This window comes from Scyliorhinus canicula, chromosome 17 (assembly GCF_902713615.1).
Source record: "Scyliorhinus canicula chromosome 17, sScyCan1.1, whole genome shotgun sequence".
Lineage (NCBI taxonomy): Eukaryota > Metazoa > Chordata > Chondrichthyes > Carcharhiniformes > Scyliorhinidae > Scyliorhinus > Scyliorhinus canicula.
The window spans coordinates 11,973,861-11,988,149 of NC_052162.1; the positions used below are offsets into that span (position 1 = coordinate 11,973,861).

Genomic DNA, 14,289 nt, shown 5'->3' on the forward strand with positions numbered 1-14,289 from the left:
CACCACCCTATCCCCGTAACTCCAAGTCATCCTTGACATAGAAGCATGCATTTATGCATATACGATTGTATAAGAACATAAGAAACATCAGCAGGAGTTGACCAAATGGCCCCTTGAGCCTACTCTCCCATTCATTGCAATCATGACTGATTGTTCAGTCATTTCTAAACAACTGCTTATATATGTGTCATTATAGGTGTGCGTGTATACACTTGCCCACTCTTTGTGTTACCTATACATGTACTTGTGTAGGTATACATACATAAAAGTTATAACACGACGATAGAAAGAGAATGAGATCATCGTAGCTACTTTATTTCTTCCAGGGCTCCCTGTTAATCATCGCTAAGTGGCCTGTAAAAGAACAGAGGAATTATAACACAGAGCTTCAATTTCAAGTTGATTAGAGCTTTGAGGTAATGTGTTTTCCTGAATTTTTCCGATTCACAGACTCTCCAATACCCTTTTGACAGACTGTGAGTGCCGCACGGCTAAAGGACAACATTCAGAAAGAACAGGTTTGCGGGCATTTGGAATGCAATGTTGTTGAACAGTTATCTGCGTGCTCCCGTGCATTGCGGTTTCTCCATTAGTGGGGCGTGCCTTACTCATTGCTGTCAAATCTAGATCTAAATTCAAGACTAAAAAGAAGCGTGAACAATTGTTTGCGTTATTCATTAGGGAGGATCAACAATCCCCCAAGCCAAACTAGTTTACAGAAGACCAATATTCAAGCTTTACCATTGTATAGAGTTGGGTAATCTAATTCCTAAAACAGCAGGTTATAGAATCACAGGACAGAATGTTACGGCCCTGTCGGGGCAGAGGCAGAGGGGAAAATGCGACCAGCCGGTCATAAGTTCAGAAGATATAGGAGCAGAATTAGGCCATTCAGCCCATTGAGTCTGCTCCGCCAGTCTATCATGGCTGATATGTTCCTCATCTGTTATCTACGATGCTGCAGACCAAGAGCTGGATTGCAAAATCAGCCAGAGCATCTCTTCCCTGGAGCACATGACCTAGGACCAGGGATAGACAATTTAACCTCCCGAACATAAACACCCTCAATGTGATCATGACTGATCCCATCCTGGCCTCAGTTCCACCATCCTGCCTGTTCTCCATAACCCTTCAAACCCATTACCAATTAAAAATCTGTCTAACTCCTCCTTAAATTTACTCACTGACCCTGCATCCACCGCACTCTGGGGTAGCAAATTCCCCAGATTCACAACCCTCTGGGAGAAGCAATTTCTCCTCAACTCTGTTTTAAATTTGCTACCTCTTATTCTTAGATTATGACCTCTCGTTTTAGAATGCCCCACAAGAGGAAGAATCCGCTCTACGTCTACTTTATCCATACCTTTTAGCGTCTTGTAAATCTCGATCAATGGTCCATTGACTTTTGGGGGTCCGTTAGATCCAGCGTCCGAAAAATTCCACCATTCGAATCTTGCCCCACAGAGGGAGGCCATTCAGCCCATCCTGCCCAGCCTGGCCCCTTGCAAGGGAGAACAAATTGACCCACTCTTCCCCCTTCCTTTGTTGTTTGATCGAGAGGAAATATATTTGAATGTATTTGCTAAGAGCAGAGAATCATCACTGGATCAGGTGAGGGTTTCGGGCGCACGGTTTTGCGCGCTCTGGGATTCTATTGGTCTGGGAATTATAGATATCACTGACAAGCAATTAATTTACAGCCACTCCTTTTTTAAAAAAAAACAAATTGATTAAAATTTATGATTCTCTCATAACTCACAGGGTTTCTAATAACAGACGCCTCAATTGTTACGCAACTCAAACTCGGCATCAACATTTAAAGGTCGAAAGTCGTATATCATCTGTTTCACTTTAAAATGGAAGGTAATTATTTCCATACATTATAATCTTTGTAATATGAGAGAGCGGTTAAATTAGCTGACAAGATGATGTAGCCAGGCTAACTTTTCCTGTTGAATAATAAATGTGTCGGTCTATTTATATAAATGAGCTGTTTGCTTCCTTCAGGTGGGCTGGTCAATTTTTAAAGTAACAATAATATATCATGCAAGGCTTGCCTTCAAAAATATTCTGCACTGGATAATGAATGTGCAGATCTATTAGTGTAGATGGGTCAGTAAACATACCTCATGGGATAATTTAATCTTAAGGCAGAGTTAAATGTTTGCTCAGGTTGCACGTTTACAGTGAATCTGGATTTGAAACTCCACGGAAAGCACAGTTTAAACCATGGTGAGACCACCTCACCTGATCCAGTGATGATTCTGTGCTCTTGCAAATACATTCAAATATATTTCCTCTCTTTCAAAGAACAAAGGGAGGGGGTAGAGTGAGTCAATTCGCTGCCTTGAGGTTCATTTTCATAAGCTCTGAGTGTTGCTTCAGAGGAAGCAAGAGCAGGGAAGGAGAGAATTAAACAAGAGAATGAAGAAAAGACAGCGGCCGAAGAAACCGGAAGGAGAGAACAAGGAGAAACGTGACAGTAGGCAAGGGCAGCACGGTAGCACAAGTGGATAGCACTGTGGCTTCAAAGCGCCAGGGTCCCAGGTTCGATTCCCCGCTGGGACACCGCCTGTGCGGAGTCTGTACGTTCTCCCCATGTGTGCGTGGGTTTCCTCCGGGAGCGCCGGTTTCCTCCCACAGTCCAAAGATGTGCAGGTTAGGTGGATTGGCCATGATAAAGTTTCCTGAGTGACCAAAAAGGTTAGGAGGGGTTATTGGGTTAAGGGGATAGGGTGGAAGTGAGGGCTTAAGTGGGTCAGTGCAGACTCGATGGGCCGAATGGCCTCCTTCTGCACTGTATGTTCTACCAGCGAATGAAAAAGGGGAAGGGAGGGATGGGATGAAACAGGAGAAGGTGGGCAATGCCCCCACGAGAGAAGGAAAATGGAGGAGAAAAATAGAATGGGCGACGAGTGAGCAATGGGAAGGAAAGGAAGGAAGGAGGGAGGGAAGGGTAAGAAAGAAGAGCAAAAGCAAAGAAAAAGAGAGAAGGTGAAGGACCTGTCTGTGTTGATAACACCTCATTGAAACTCTTCCAACAGCAACAAAATAAAAGCGGTAACTGAATTTCAGCAATAAATTCACCACAGCTTACCAGTTGCCAAGTCCATCGCACATCTACTTACAACTGAAGAACTATCTAACTGAAAACATTGTCACTTGGAACTACCTCTTAAACAAAGTTCAAACACAGATGCTCAACCAAGGTTCTTGCAGCAAGCACCCGACCTTGGAGAGACTTGGGTCTTGCCTGCAGGCAGCCAAGTTAAATAAAATATGATACATGATTTTGTTTCCCTCTGGAGCCACCAGGGCCAATTTTGAGATACATCCATCCTTATTATAGTCGCCTCGAGCTACATTTAATACACACAAAAACAAATCACTCTAAATCTTTTTAAGCAGTACTCACAAACTTAGGATGTTGGAATCGAAGTGAATCTGTCTGCTGAGGGTCCTGGAACTGAAGACACGGCAGAGAAAGCCCACATCTGTACAATTGATTGTATATGTATAACATTTAAAATAGCCTATTGTATTGCCAAAATTGCTCATGAACACAAATCAGTTCTAATCAGCAAATAATGAGGCTTGTCAGATTTGGGAATTTGCAAATGCAAAATCCTAAAAATGAATGTCAACCTCAGAGATTTGTTAGGCTTGTGGAATTGTCTCCTTCAGAAAGCAATGGGGGCTGCGCAATTGAACTTATTCAAGGCCCAGTTAGACATATTTCTGATGGACAAGGGAGTCAAGGGGTATGAGGTACAGACAGGAAATTGGTGTTGAGACCACTACCAGAACAGCCATGATCTTACTGAATGGCAGAGCAGGCTCGAGGGGCTGAATGGCCTCCTCCAGCTCCTAGGTCCTCTGTACAATGAACCTATTTCTTGCTCTCCAACTTAAGTCACATGGCACACATGCATCTAGCCAAGCTGTTCCAGTACAACTACCTGACAAAGTTGAAAATTTCCCATGTGAGTTCTGATCACATAAAATAGGACTCAACCAATCCAACCAATTACCATCTCAATGGTCTATTCCAAATAATCAACAAGATGATGGAAACTGTTGTCCACAATGCTACCCCCTGCCCGCCCATGTTCAGCTTGGATTCTGCCAGGACGAGTTGACTCAGGACCTCATTACATCATTGCCCTAGTATGAACAAAAGGGCTGAATTCCAGAGGTGAGGTGAGAAGGTCAGCCCTTAAAATCATAGCAGCATTTGACCAAGAGTGGCATCAAGGATCCCCAGGAAAATTAAAGTCAAACCAGGGTCAAAGCTAATAATCTAATAATAATAACAATCTTTATTGTCACAAGTTGGCTACATTAACACTGCAATGAAGTTACTGTGAAAAGCCCCTGCCGCCACATTCTGCCACCTGTTCAGGTACACTGTGAGAGAATTCAGAATGTCCAAATGACCTAACAGCACAATCTTCAGGACATGTGGGAGGAAACCGGAGCACCCGGAGGAAACCCATGCAGACATGGGGAGAAAGTACAGACTCCACACAGACAGCGACCCAAGCCGGGAATCGAACCCGGGACCCCTGAGCCATGAAGCAACAGCACTACCCACCATGCCGCGCCTAACACAGATATTAGTATATAAACATAGACTTCAACACATAAACACACACAATAACATATTCATACATACACATTGACAGAAGATAAACAAAGTATACACACAGACGATTGGCGTGCCCCACGCGGCGATTCTCCGGCCCGCGATGGGCCGAAGTCCCGCCGCTGACAGGCCAATCCCGCCAACGTGGTTTAAACCACCTCTGTGCCGGCGTGATTGGCGGCGTGAGTGGGCCCCCGGGGTCCTGATCGCGGCCTACCGATCGGCGGGCAGGCCAGTGCCGTGGGGGCACTCTTTTTCTTCCGCCGCCACCACGGCCTCCACCATGGCGGAGGCGGAAGAGACCCCCCCTCCACTGTGCATGCGCCGGTGGTGATGTCAGCAGCCGTTGACGCCCCGGCGCATGCGCGGACTCACACCGACCGGCGAAGGCCTTTCGGCCAGCCCCGCGCTGGCCAGCGGGCGCCAAAGGCCGTTGGTGCCGGTTTTGGCGCCAGTTGGCGTAGCGGGAGCCACTCCGCGCGGGCCTAGCCCCTAAAGGATCGGAAAATTCTGCACCTTTGGGGAAGCCCGACGCTGGAGTGGTTGGCGCCACTCCACTATGCCGGGACCCCCCGCCCCGCCGGGTAGGGTAGAAGTTTGCCCCCGGGCTCAATCCCGGTTCTGGGCCACCGTCCGTGTAGAGCCCACACACTCTCACCTCCGCAACCCAAAGATGTGCAGGTCACGTGGATTGGCCACAGCAAATTGCCCCTTAATTATCCACTGGTTGGAGTCATACCTAGCACAAAGGAAGATGGGTGTGGTTGTTGAAGGTCAATTGTATCAGTCCAAGGGCATCACTGCAAGATTTCTTCAGGGTAGTGTCCAAGGCCTAACCATCTTCAGCTTCTTCATCAATGACTTTTCTTTCATCATTTGCAGATGACACTAAGATGAGTGGTAAAGCGAAAAGTGCAGAGGATACTGGAAGTCTGCAGAGGGATTTGGATAGATTAAGTGAATGGGCTAGGGTCTGGCAGATGGAATACAATGTTGACAAATGTGAGGTTATCCATTTTGGTAGGAATAACAGCAAACGGGGTTATTATTTAAACGATAAAATATTAAAGCATGCCGCTGTGCAGAGAGACCTGGGTGTGCTAGTGCATGAGTCACAGAAGGTTGGTTTACAGGTGCAACAGGTGATTAAGAAGGCAAATGGAATTTTGTCCTTCATTGCTAGAGGGATGGAGTTTAAGACGAGGGAGGTTAGGTTGCAATTGTATAAGGTGTTAGTGAGGCTACACCTGGAGTATTGTGTTCAGTTTTGGTCTCCTTACTTGAGAAAGGACATACTGGCACTGGAGGGTGTGCAGAGGAGATTCACTAGGTTAATCCCAGAGCTGAAGGGGTTGGATTATGAGGAGAGGTTGAGTAGACTGGGACTGTAATCATTGGAATTTAGAAGGATGAGGGGGGATCTTATAGAAACATTTAAAATTATGAAGGGAATAGATAGGATAGATGCGGGCAGGTTGTTTCCACTGGCGGATGAAAGCATAACTAGGGGACATAGCCTCAAAATGAGGGGAAGTAGATTTAGGATTGAGTTTAGGAGGAACTTCTTCACCCAAAGGGTTGTGAATCTATGGAATTCCTTGCCCAGTGAAGCAGTTGAGGCTCCTTCATTATATGTTTTTAAGGTAATGATAGATAGTTTTTTGAAGAATAAAGGGATTAAAGGTTATGGTGTTCGGGCCGGAAAGTGGAGCTGAGTCCACAAAAGATCAGCCATGATCTCATTGAATGGCGGAGCAGGCTCAAGGGGCCAGATGGCCTACTCCTGCTCCTAGTTCTTATGTTCTTATGTCAGAAGTGGAGATATTTGCTGATGATTGCACGCCAGCTCTTTGAGAGAGCTATCCAGATAGTTATTACCTCATTGCTCTTCAAAGCCTCCTCATCAATTCCCTTTTGAAAGTTGAGAATGAATTTGCTTCCACTATCCTTTCAGGGGGAGGTCTGGTGGCATTGTGGGTAATGTCCCTGTCTCTGAGCCAGAATTTCGGTGTTCAAGCCCTACCGCCGGACTGGATAACCAAGGTAAGGTGAATTCATAACACAACCCAAACACTTTGAGTATCAACCTACAAACCCTTCCGACACAAATAGTAAGAGTAAGAGTGGGAGAAGTTCCCAGTCAGTCAAGTGATGGAAAGAATGTCAGAGTCCCTACCATCTTTATCCATGGGATTTTCCTGTCCTTCCTGCTGGCGGAATCTTCCCTTCCCACCGAAAGAGACCCCCTGCGACGGGTTCCCTGGCGATGGGATGGGCGAGCCATGCAAGACGTCGGGGGAACCGAACAATCCTGCCGTTGGCTAATGGTGAGCCAGAAAACACAACACAGTGGGGCTGCTGAATCCCACCCCATAATTCTAGACTATAACACACATGTAAAGGTGCAATGATACCATAGCAACGCAGACTCCCTGACTGAGCTGCAACACAACACAACTTCTGTGTCAGACTGTGCACTCTAGACCAGGACAATCCGATGCATCAAAATAATTCTCCGCACCTCCCCTCTCTTTCTTTTGACAATTACCCAAAGTGTGTGTACTCTGTTTACCCCTTCTCCTACTGGTGGAAACAGTTTCCTTCTCTTTACTATATCAAAACTTTCCAAAATTTGACATGATTATATGGATTTAAAGTAATTGACAGAAGGATTAAAGGATGATCGAGAGGAAGTTTTGCAGCCAGGAGCGATGGAAATTTGGACCTCCTGCCCGAGTCACTGGTAGAGATGGTCAGCCTTCATCACATTAAAGGAAATATTGAGATATGGAATTGAAATGCTGTAGCCTAAAGGGCTATGGGCCAAGTGGGAATAGGCTGGATGTCGCATTTTTGGTTGGGATTGCCAGGGTGGGCCAAGTAGCCTTCTTATAGAACAAAGAACAATACAGCTAAGGAACAGGCCCTTCAGCCCTCCAAGCTTGTCCCGGTCATGATGCCACTATTGCTCAAAACTCTCAGCACTTCCCAGTGCCGTATCCCTCTATACCCATTCTATCCATGTATTTGTTGAGATGCCTAAAAGAAACATAGATGCCTATGTTTCTATGTTTTCATTGTTTTTGAAATCTCACTGTAACCTCCACTGCTATAATGAGAATAGGCCTTCCACTGCATATTTTCCAAAGAAAGATATGGGATTACATCGGATATGCGATACAGAACTAAGCCATTCAACCCAACCAGTGCTTGCTATTACCTACACTCCACTCAAGCCTCTTCCTCCCACCTTTTCCCATCTAAGTCTACCATCATAACCGTCCGTTCCCTTCTCCCACTGCTTGTTTAGCTTTCCCATAAATGTATCTATTCTGCTTGTCCCACTTTCATGGGGGAGTGAGTTCCACAGTTTCACTACTCTGTGGGTGAAGAAGTTTCTTCTGAATTCCCGATTGGGTTTCTCGTCCCCCCCTGCTTGTGCTGACCGCCTCTGGTGATGCTCTTGCCCACCCGAGGAAACATTCCCTCTGTATCCACTCTCATAGAATTTACAGTGCTGAAGGAGGCCATTCGGCCCATCGAGTCTGCACCGGCCCTTGGAAAGAGCATCCTGCTCAAACCCACACCTCCAACCTATCCCTTTAACCCAACCCAACCTTTTTGGACACTAAGGGAAATTTAGCATGGCCAATCCACTTGACCCGCATGGCTTTGGACTGTGGGAGGAAACCGGAGCACCTGGAGGAAACCCACCCAGACACAGGGAGAATGTGCAGACTCCGCACAGACAGTGACCCGAGCCGGGAATCGAACAAGGGACGCCGGAGCTGTGAAGCAACTGTGCTAACTAATATGCTACCGCGCTGCCCTTTAACTCCCGTTAAAGTCTTTCATGATATTAAGCACCTCCATCGGGTCCACCCCCACAGCTTTCTTTTAATAGGAGAACGAGAGCCAGCCTGTCAATCTTTTCCTCATCTGTAAACCCACACATTTCTGGAATCACCCTTGATATGTAGCCTTCAGTGCCAGGACTCCCTTAAAAGAATAGAATAGAGTTTCCTCGCTCGCTTTAGCTGTTGATCCCCAGTGATTAATTCTGCTGCAAGGTAATGTGTATATTCTCCCCTGAATAGAGTCTCCCTGAAACATTTCCAGCAGTATTTACAATGCATACAGTGTAACACACAGCAGCACTTAAAGTAATAATTCACCGCAATGTCAAACTGCCAGCAATTTTTTTTTGTCCCAGGACTGTGAGAAATACTCTTTCCTCAATAAAAAAATTCTTTCCTTTTCTTTTTCTCCTTATTAAACAAATACATGGTATGTTCTGACAAGGCTGATGTATGTCAATGCGAGCCTTGTGCATACTTAAACACTGACAGCTTTGAAGTATTATTCATCTAGCCTCACAGACAGAAATCTTTCAACTTTAATGGATGTATATATGTATATATATATATGTGTGGAAATGTACTTTGGTGCTGAGCTGGGGATTCAGGTTAGCCGATGTTTTCCTTTTTTTTGTTTGCATATTGTAGCAATTACAGGGAGAGTTCTCTTCTGTTAGATTTGCATCATTCTAAAGCCCAATCTCATTTCGAACCAACAGAGCCAGCCTGCTGAGGGAAGTTGATCATGATGTCTTTAACTTACCTCATACCTCCATATGGAAACACTTTGCAGTTCAGAAGAAGGGCTAAATCATATAATGGACACTGAGCTATAAGTGCTTTGGCAAATAATGTACCAACAGAAAAATCCACCTGAAGCATTCTGAGTGAAGCTAAAACAACTCCATACAAGGCAGATGTTTTTGCTGCTCTTGTCCATTCCTTTCTAAGTCGATACATCCTATTAATATCGTACATGTGGTCCACAGATTTACAATAACTATAAAATATAATCTTCACCCTGAGGATTTCTTGATTTATCCTGTGCGGGACCTCCATGTATTGAATGCAAGACACCTGGGATTACACCCCCACATTCTGACATCAACTTGCTGAAATTATTATGTGCCATTCTTGAATTTCCGTGAGAAGGTTGTGAACCTTTTTTCCTCATGTGCAAATTGTGGAGCAGCCATACATTTTTGTTGTTCTTTGTTTAATAGCCATTAATATTTAAGCAGCACTCTTTCGGTGAAGGGGCGCTGACAAGTGTTAATAGGAAAATGACAAGTTTTCATCGTGCAAGCAATTCTAAACTGTTCAATTAAAAAAATCTGGCAGCAACACTTGAGAAAACAGGTAGTCGACTCAATTGCTCTCCATAATCATTCACGGACACCCGAGCAGCCAATGTCAGCTCAATCAAATCTAGAAAGTATTCAAACTTCAATTACTTGAAGACCCAAAGTTGGTAAGGTGGCAGGCAATCCGTCTGGAAAGAGGGTACACAGCAAATCCTGTGAAATCGGATTAGATTTGCATGGCATCAACGCAAATCCATTTGACCAAATATAAATACTTGAAGAATCAATATAAAGAGCTTGTTAGACATTGCGTGAAGGTGTGAATATCATTAAAACACTTTCCTTATTTATGGACAACACTGAGACGTTACCTCCATGAAGGAAGTCAGAATTTAGCAAAGAAAAGCACGAACGATGTCAGTTTGACCTTTGGATTCTTTCTGAATGAAGGCATTCTCGCTTCTCTTCCTTCCCATTAAGGCTTCAGTAGCACAGAACAGCAAATGCAGAAATAGTAACCAAACAGGCAACGTTAACACGCCCACCTTAAGGGGTTGTGTCGGTTTACACACATTTAGGCTGATCAAGTTAACTTAACCAGAGATGACAGGCAGGGGGAGCATAGGACCAACCCCACCACCTTCCCAACATTGGGGATCAAACACGTCCACAGACACAAAAAGTAGAGAGCAGGGTGTTGTGTTATGCTTCCTTGATGACAAAGGAAGTTTCAGACTTGGAGATAGATTTAACACATTTATTGAACAGATAACAGTTCTCCTACTTGGATTTGACTCTCCTGCTAATCTGCTACAGTAATTTAGTCTAACTAGTCTGCTCTAATCCATGTGGTGGGTGTGATGCTTCCTGATCTGTGAGGATGCTTCCTGATTTGTGAGCCCCTGTATCTTTGAGTGTCGCCTATGGAAAGAGAAAGAGCATGTGTGTCCTGTCCTTTTATATGAGTTGCCTCCTTGTGGTAGTGTCACCTCTGGATGTGCCATGACTGCCCATTGGTCATGTCCTATCTTACTGGCCTATTGGTTGAATGTCTGTGTGTCATGATGTCTCTGGTGCTCCCTCTAGTGTTTATTTAGTTCTGGTGTATTTACATTAACCCCTTGTGTATTTACAGTGCCCTAGTGTATACCCCTTGTGTATTTACAGTGATGCATATCACCACGCAGGGAAGGAAAGAGAAGGGTCTTCAGAGGTTAGAAACCTGGAAGATGGAATGACATGTGCAATGTTGGAGGGAGGAGGATCAGAAATACCCCCTGATTGAGCTGTAACAAATGCATAATCGGTTCCACGTGAACAATTTCTCCTAACATCTGCAATGAGGTTGAATGTGATGGTAATTATATCCGGTGCCAGCATTTGAAGATACGGAGGGGAATACGGAACATATTTAAAGGGCTCTTCGCAAGAAAACCCAACAAATGGTGAAATGGTTGAAAGCAAGTTAGTGCGGATGCTGGAATCTGAAACAGAAACAGGAAATGCTGGACAATCTCAGCAGGGGCCGACAGCATCTGTGGGGAGAGAATGGAGCTAACGGTTCGAGTCTGAATGACTCTCCATCAGAGCTGGAGAGAATGGGAAATAGGATGAGATTTATATTGTAGTACAGGGGGCGCAGTGTGGAGCAGTGGGGCTGAATAGAGAGCCAGCCATAGGTGGAGGCTAGAGAGAAATTAACAAAGATGTTGTGGACAGACAGACAAAAGGAATGTAAATGGTAGTGATCAAGTCGAAGAAGGATGCTGACAGTAGCATATTAAGAGATCAGAATGTGTTAATCATAGAATCATAGAATTTACAGTGCAGAAGGAGGCCATTCGGCCCATTGAGTCTGCACCAGCTCTTGGAAAGAGCACTCTACCCAAGGTCCACACCTCCACCCTATCCCCATAACCGAGTAACCCCACCCAACATTAAGGGCAATTTTGGACACTAAAAGAATTTAGCATGGCCAATCCACCTAACCTGCACATCTTTGGACTGTGGGAGGAAACCGGAGCACCCGGAGGAAACCCACGCACACACGGGTTAAATGTACAGTCTCCGCACAGTCAGTGACCCAAGCCCGGAATCGAACCTGGGACCCTGGAGCTGTGAAGCAATTGTGCTAACCACAATGCTACCAGCTGCCCTTAATGGGAGACCGAAGGTGAGCAATGTGTCAAAGGACAACTTGCAACAGGGAACAGATGGCCCTCGAAGAGGGGGTGTGGTGGGGGGGGGGGGGGGGGGGGGGGGGAGGGGAGAGGAGACGCTGAGGGAACAATGGATCGATGGAAGAAATGAAAATAAATTGATAGAAATAAGAATGGGGTGAAGGGAGAGGAGAGAGTTCACATCTGAAGTTGTTGAACTTAGTGTTACATCCGGAAGGCCTAATTGTAAAATGGGGATGCTGATCCTCCAGATTCCATTGGGCTTCAGTGGAACATTGCAGCAGGCCAAGGACGGACATGTAGACATGAGAGCAGGGCGATGAGTTGAAATGGAAAGTGGCAGCAAGGTCTGGGTCCTGCTTGCGAATGGACCGAAGGTGTTCGGCAAAGTGATCACCCAGTCTACGTTTAGGCCAGTGTAGAGTAGACCGCTTTGGGAGGAGCAAATGCAATAGGCCAATTTGAAGGAGGTACACGTGAAGCACTGCCTCGCCTAAAAAGAGTGTTTCAGCCCTTGGATAGTGAGTAGGGAGGAGGTGAAGGGGCAGGCGTTGCACAAAACCTAGCCTCTCTCTCTAGATCCCATGTATTGTTGGCCCTCCTTGTGGCCTCGCTGCTCCATCCCCCCCCCCCCCCCCCCCCCCTCGCAGCAGTATAAATCTCATCCTATTTCCAGTTCTCTACACCTCTGACAAAGAGTCATCCAGACTTGAAAGGGTAGCGCTGTCCTCTCTCCACAGTGACTGTCGGACCCGTTGGCATGTTCCACCATTTTCTGGTTTTGTTTGAAATGATGAAGCGGCATTGGCAGAGATATTGGAATCCATGGCAATCCGTCAAGCAGTGTCCAGTAAGGTAATATTTCAGAGCACTCACAAACATTTGGGAAATGCCAGTGACGTGTCTGAATTCCTCCAGCATCAATCAGAAACAATTTACATACCGCGCATTATAATGTCAGCTGTGGTTCTGTGGGTAACCCGCTTCCCTCAAAACCAGAAGACGGCGGGTTCAAGAGGTACAGATCTAGGTTAGCATGTTTGGGTGGTACTAAGGCAGGATTTTGCTCATTCCGACTAAAGTCTCCAATCGCTTGTCCTCTCCGTTGAATTTAAGAGATCCCACGGCACGAATCAATATTGAACAAGGGATCGCTCCCAGTGGTTTTATCCCTGAAGCATCATCTAAAAGAGATTCCATGGTCATTATCGCATTGCTATTTGTGGGATCTTGCAGTACACAATTTGCTTACATCACGACAGGGGACTAAAAAGATGTTTAATTGGCTGCAGAATAGTTCTGGCCATCAGGCACCAATGAAAGGTGTGACATAAGTTTTGTTTATTCACTTGTAGAATGTCCTGGCTGGACCAGCATTTTATTGTCCTGCCTAATTGTCCTTGAGAAGATGGTGGTGAACTGCCTTCTTGAATCAGTGCAATTCATCTGATTGAGGTACATCCACTGTGCTGTTCAGGAGGGAATTCCAGGATTTTGATCCAGAGATTATGACAAAACGTTCCAAGACAAGATAGTGTGCCATTTGGAGGGAAACGTGAAGGTGGTGGCGTTCCCATGTACCTGCTGCCCTTCTCTTTCCAGGTTGTTGTGGTCATGGGTTTAGCACAGGGCCAAATAGCTGGCTTTTAAAGCAGCAGCGCGGGTTCAATTCCCGTGCCAGCCTCCCTGAACAGGTGCTGGAATGTGGTTTAGCACAGGGCTAAATAGCTGGCTTTTAAAGCAGACCAAGACAGCCAGCAGCGCAGGTTCAATTCCTGTACCGGCCTCCCTGAACAGGCGCCGGAACGTGGCAACTAGGGGCTTTTCACAGTAACTTCATTTGAAGACTACTTGTGACAATAATCGATTTTCATTTCATTTTCATGGGTTTGGAAGGTGCTATTTAAGTACCCTTGGTGAGTTGTTGCGTGGTACACACTGCGATCACTGTGCATCAGTGGTGGAAGGAGTGAATGTTTAAGGTGATAGGTGAGATGCCAACCAGTAGGCTGCTTGGTTCAGGATGGTGTTGAGCTTCTTGAGTATTGTTGGAGCTGCACTCATCCACATTAGTGGAGAGTATTCCATCACACTCCTGACTTGCATTTTTAGATGATAGACATGCTTTGTGTGCCACAGGATTCCCAGCCTCTGACCTTCTCTTGTAACCATAGTATTTATATGGCTGGTCCAGTTCACTTGTTGGCCAGTGGTAACCCCCAGGATTTTCATAGTGGGGGATTTAGCAATGGTAATGCCATTGAATGTAAAGGGACAATAGTTAAATCCTCTCTTGTTGAGGA

General features: G+C 45.6%; 1 long non-coding RNA gene across 1 annotated transcript; it reads left to right on the forward strand.

Annotated features, from left to right (window-relative positions):
- Positions 1 to 322: 322 nt before the first annotated feature.
- Positions 323 to 9,867, forward strand: LOC119952449. Its single transcript, XR_005457856.1, has 4 exons — positions 323 to 416; positions 1,762 to 1,863; positions 6,600 to 6,688; positions 9,222 to 9,867. It is a non-coding gene; the product is annotated as an uncharacterized LOC119952449 (long non-coding RNA).
- The last annotated feature ends 4,422 nt before the right edge of the window (positions 9,868 to 14,289 follow it).